The following is a 6,000-nucleotide window of genomic DNA, read 5'->3' on the forward strand; positions in this document are numbered from 1 at the left end:
AGGGACAGCCTGGCCTCCAGACCCGATTGGAGAAAACCAAGCACTTTGGGTAAGGAATAAGGGAGTGGAGTCTGGCCACGAGATTCGCACCAGGTAAAGAAAACTTTCCAGGTACGGTAATAGATCTTGGCCTAGGCTGGCTTCCGTGCCCTGATCATGGTTCCAATGACGTCTGGCAAGAGCCCTGCCTGGGTTAGAACCCAGGTCTCAAGGGCCACGCCACCAAATTGAGAGCCCCTGAGTTCTGGTGGTAGAACGGGCCTTGTGATAGAAGATCGGGGCGGTCGGGGAGACGCCAGTGGCGTCTGCTGTAAGTTGTACCATGTCGGCGTACCATGTACGTCTGGGCCAGTCCGGTGCGAATAGGATGGTTGGAACTCCCTCTTGCTTGATCTTCCTCACCACCCTGGATATCAGGGGGAGAGGTGGAAAAATGTACAGAAGCTGGAACTGGGTCCAGTCCTGAACCAAAGCATCTGCTCCGAGCGACCGCGGATTGTGTGTTCTGGCCATGAAGTTGGAGACCTTGGCATTGAAGTCAGATGCCATTAGGTCCACATCCGGGGTCCCCCAGCGATGGCAAATCTGGCGAAAAAATTTGGGATGGAGAGACCACTCTCCCGAGTCTATTTCTTGTCGGCTGAGTAAGTCTGCTTCCCAGTTGTCCACACCTGGAATGTGGACCGCCAAGAGAACCAACCCTGTGTCCTCTGCCCAGTGGAGGATATGTGACACCTCTCGCATCGCCTGGGTACTGCGGGTCCCCCCTTGGTGATTCACATATGCCACAGCCGTGGCATTGTCCGACTGTATTCTGATGTGAGAGGCTGCCAGTAAGTGATGAAAGGCTCTCAATGCCAGGAGGATGGCACGAATTTCCAGGATGTTGATGGGCATGGTCGCTTCCACTGGGGACAATTTGCCATGTGCCCTGTGGTGTAGGTGCACTGCACCCCAACCCGTCAGGCTCGCATCGGTGGTCAGAACCTTCCATTGACCTGTGAGAAAGGATTTCCCCTTTGCTAGCGAGGTTGGCTTTAGCCACCAGTGCAGGGACCTTTTGGTTGACGACGTTAGCCGGAACTCCCTGTCGAGAGAAAAAGGGTTTTTGTCCCAGGACTTGAGGATGGCTAGTTGGAGAGGCCTGAGGCGAAACTGGGCAAATGGGACGGCTTCTATTGCTGCCCCCATCCTGCCAAGGACTCTCATGGCAAACTGGAGAGATCGAGGGGGTTTGCGGAGGAGGGTGCGAACTCCTAGGCGAAGAGCCAGTGCCTTGTCCTTGGGAAGGAGCACTAGGCCCCTAGAGGTGATGAATAGCATTCCCAGGAAGGTCAGAGACTGACTCGGGGTTGGTGATGACTTTTGTAAATTGACTAACCAGTCCATGCAACTCAGAGTGTCGATTGTAATTGAGACGCTGAGCTCGCAGTCCTTGAAGGTGGGAGCCTTGATGAGTAGATCATCCAGGTATGGAACGACTACTATGCCTCTGGAGTGCAGGACGTCCATGGTGGCTGCCATGACTTTGGTAAACACTCTGGGAGCCGTGGCGAATCCGAACGGGAGAGCCACGAACTGGTAGTGGTCCTGGTCGATTGCGAACCGGAGAAACCTCTGATGGGCAGGTGCAATCGGTATATGCAAGTATGCATCTTGTATGTCTACGGAGGCGAGATATCCTCCCTTCTCCGTGGACGCAATGATGGACCGAAGGGACTCCATGCGGAAGTGACGGACCCGTACATATTTGTTGAGTTGTTTTAGGTCCAATATGGGCCCCACACTGCCTCCTTTCTTGGGGACTACGAATAGATTGGAGTAGAACCCTCGGAAGTGCTCGGCCGTGGGGACCGGTACTATGACTCCTGCTTGAAGAAGCGAGGAGACCGCTTGTCGGACGTCACGAGCCATGGCCGCTGGTTTTGGGGGGACAGAAAGGAAGAATCGGTCCGGTGGGTTGGAGGTGAACTCTATCTTGTATCCGGAAGACACTAGTTCCCTGACCCACCTGTCTTCTGTAATAGGCAGCCAGACTTGATAAAAGAGCAAAGGTCGGCCGCCTACGGGTGTGGTGTGTTCCGGAGTTTGTGAGTCATGATGAGGAGAAAGTCTGAGATTTTCCTCCTCCGGGCTTAGACTGGGCTGCTTTTGACTGCCAGGTCTTGTCCGATCTTTGCGTCGACCGTGAGTTGTCCCTGCGCGGGGAACGGTTACGATTTTGTGCTGGACGCGAGACGGACCAGCCCGAAGAATTTCCGAAAGGATCGGAATCGAGTTTGGTTACGCTTCTTGTAAGTGCGTTTAGGTTTCAGTTGGGGAAGAGAGGTACTCTTACCCCCGATGGCGTTGGATATCATCGTGTCCAACTGTTCACCAAAAAGTTGCCCACTGAGGTAGGGGAGGTGCGTGAGGGACTTCTTTGAGGCTGCGTCCGCTTTCCATTCCCGCAGCCAGAGGATACGCTGAATTGTGATGGCGTTTGATGCTATCCCCGCTAGACCCCTTGCTGAATCCAGAGCTGCATGAAGCATGTAATCTGCTACAACTGCTATTTGAACCACTTGGTCCGACAGCTCAAGAGCGGATGCTTGGAGGCCAGCTTGTAAATTTTTGGCCCAGGCCAGAATGGCCTTGGCAGCCCAAACTGAAGCGAACGCAGGAGCCAGGGATGCCCCTGCAGCCTCGAAAATTGAACGAGCCAATGCGTTCTACCTGCCGGTCTGCTGCATCCCTGAGGGTTGAGCTATCTGGCAGTGAAAGGAGGGTCTGTGCTGCTAGTCTAGAGACTGGGAGGTCCACTTCGGGTGGGTCTGTTCATTCCTTGGTATCCTTCTGTTGGAAGGGGTACCTAGCCTCCAGATATTTGCGATTAGCGAATTTTTTCACAGACTGTGAAAGCTGCTTTTTAAGGATTGCCTTAAACTGCGGGTGGTTAAAGAAAGCCTTAGGCTAGGGTCACATTGCGTTAGTGCAACCCGTTTAGCGCTAGCGGGTTGCGCTAACGCAATGTTTTTACTGTGGCCGCGTCCCGGGGTCGCGGTAACGTCCCCGCTCTCGCAGAAGCAGTGTCCGCGGCGCGCCAGGAAACAACGGCGCGTCGCTAGCGCGTGCCGAACATGGCACGCACTAGTGCTGCGCGTTCCCATTGCCGTGAATGGGCGCGCTAACGGACGCGTTGCACGGCGTTAATTTCGCCGTGCAACGCTGTCCGTTAAGTGCATTCCCATAACGCAATGGGAACCCAGCCTTAGGTGGCTTCAGAGGTCCTTCAAAGGAAATCTTGTGTTCTGGGGCCTCTGGTGGAGGATCAGAAATGTCCAGCACTCGATGGAAGAGATTAAGTCCTCAACTAGCGCTGTATTGCTAGGAGGGATTGTGATCAGGGACCCCTCCGTTTCCTTGTCTGAGTCGGAGTCACAGATGCCTTCCGAATCCTGTGTATCACTGAGGCGTCCCCTGCTGCGTGAGCTGGGGCGGAGGCCTTCTCTGGTGGGGGATTGAGGAGATCTGCATTGTCTGTCCCTGGAAGGGGACGGTCTAGATGACCTGGAACTACGGTGTCTCTCCCTAGAAGGGGATGACCGTGTGCTATGGGATGACGCAGATGGACTTGACCTATGGGTCCGCTTGCATCCTTGGATGTGTCAGGGTCGTCCTGTCCCTGATTCAAGCTCTCCCTTTGCTGGGTAGCGGTCATAGCCGAGGCATGACTCTGCAGAGCCTGAAGCAATGTGGAGGTTAGGTTATCTATAGACTGCGTCATAGATTGCGACATCTGAGTGTAAAATAATATATAATAAAAATAATAATATAATAATGCAACGTATATGCAGAGATCAGCTCTGAGCTCTATCTAGTGTGTGCATGTCAGCTATCCTGAGGACCTTGGCCTCTGCATCTGTTGTTTGTATGTCAAAGCCTAAGAGGAGTTGTCAAACTGTATCTATATGTGGATTGCTTAGGTTACCCGTAACTAAGACAAAATATATTTAAGATGTACCATGAGGTAATGTAAAGGGTGGTAATGTAAAGAGCCAATGTAAGTTTGCAAAATGTTAGGCTTTACTAATATGGTATGCGCTATGAATATGGTACCAGGTAGATCACCTTATGTGGTTAAGAGGTAGGAAAAGATAGTAACCAATGGAAGTCTATGGGTCAAAAGAGTATATAAGGGTAGACCCAGCACCAGTAGGGGGCAGACTTTCTCATTCCATGAGAATACTCCACATGGACCACATCATGCCTCAAAGACATACGTAAGACCTATGCTTAATTTTTCTCTGATAATATAATACTTGATTTGTGTGCTATGGACTTATAAACTGACTTTTTCTTCAATTTTGTAATGAATTTTTGAATGGACATTAAATAAGACTTGTTTTATCCACACAATTCAATTTTGCTTATTTTTCCTATTCTCATCGTATTACTTACAAAAATAAGGAACGGTTACTTTTTCTAACATTTTGGCGAGTCAGCCAGATCTGATTTTTTTGTGCTTTTGTGGAATTCCACCCCTTGTACAGGGGGGAAGGGAAGGGAGTTCTGCTAAACACCTGTTGTTCAAGGCGCAGAAATTCCACTATATCACGTCACAAGAGTCAGACGGGGCCTACAGAGGAGGGAGCATTCGTGTCTCCAGAAAGCTGCACGTCTCATCCAGTCGGCAGATCAGTGAAAAGACACAGAGGACCATCCATTGACGGTCGGATCATTCCAGGAGGAAAAAGATATTCCTTAGGTGAGAAAATGGAGTTTATTCATGAATATTCTAAGAAAAGTAATATACAGTTTAAGTTTGTTCATAGCCATACAGATTCACAATTATGGTCTAGTTTGTTTAGTCAATGTGAAACAGAGAATCTTAAAATTGATAAAAAGTTTTTTTCAGTAAAAAAGTTACAAAGGAAGCTTCAAAATGTCATGCATATGGTCCGAGTATACAATAATTTAGTTTTTGAGAAAACTGACACACAGAAACATGAGATATGTACTGTCACACAAGATACTGGTCATACTGACACACAAGGTGACACACACGAATCTGACAAGGATTACTTTGATTGTCCAAATTGTTTAATATTGTCAGAACATATTGAACAATTGGAAGATCAGATTGATGTTCGAACAGAATTATTGTCCAAATTGAGACAAGATATAAAAAAGGCTTCTGTTCTTACTCGATCAGCCCAACATGAAGATAATGCCGCTGCATCATTTGTCCCTGATACACAAGATTTGGATGAAACGGTAGATATTCAGGCAGAAGAATTACAACTGAAAAAATTCCATGACAGAGCAGCACGCATTAATATGAAAATACACGATCAGTTAATGAAAATTGTAAAAGACATTCCAAACTTCAATGACAAGATGGATGCCTTTTATAATGCAGACATTTTTGAATCGAATACTGACAAATACAATCTTAATGATGAACAAAAAAATAAGATATTCAAAGTTTGGTTACCCTCATATATGGGAAAAAGGTTACAGACCACACCCAGATTGAATGAGGAGCATGAGCAGATTCATAGTACTAGAGAAGACAGACTTAGGCAATTAAATTTATTCTTTACGGGAGAGTCTACCCCGACTGCGGAAATTCTGGAATCATTACGTACTAATATTAATGAGGATCCATTTGCATTTTTGGTAAAATTTGAGCAGGCCTATAGAATGGTGATGGAAATTGGGCCTAATCAGGAGCCAACATCCATGATCAGATTTTTTGTAAAAAAGTTCAAATATTTGGATCCTGCCTCAGAGCAGATGGCTAGTACTCAGCCATCATTGCAAGAAGCAACAGTTTTTATCGACAGAGTAAGGAGATCCATGAAACAAAATCAGGTGAAAGCCAAAATAGCGGTAGTTAATGAAAAGGATCGCCAGCTGCAGGCGCGGGCTGGGCCGGGTGGCAAAGGGGCATGTGCCCCCCGGGCCGGTCACCCAGCAGCTGATTCGGGCTGCTGGTGGCCGGTGCTGTGTTCTCTA

General features: G+C 48.5%; 1 protein-coding gene and 1 pseudogene across 1 annotated transcript in view; one reads left to right on the forward strand and one right to left on the reverse strand.

Moving 5' to 3' along the window:
* Positions 1-6,000, reverse strand: part of LOC138658177 (zinc finger protein 850-like) — a 129,688-nt pseudogene that overhangs the window by 80,783 nt on the left and 42,905 nt on the right.
* The window catches only part of LOC138657411 (uncharacterized), an 18,531-nt gene continuing 17,181 nt past the window's right edge, over positions 4,651-6,000 (forward strand). The window contains exon 1 of the mRNA XM_069745184.1: positions 4,651-4,747. The gene's annotated coding sequence lies outside the window, so the exon portion shown is untranslated. The remainder of the gene's footprint in view (positions 4,748-6,000) is intronic.

The sequence above is a fragment of the Ranitomeya imitator genome, chromosome 1 (genome assembly GCF_032444005.1).
Source record: "Ranitomeya imitator isolate aRanImi1 chromosome 1, aRanImi1.pri, whole genome shotgun sequence".
Taxonomy (NCBI): Eukaryota; Metazoa; Chordata; class Amphibia; order Anura; family Dendrobatidae; genus Ranitomeya; species Ranitomeya imitator.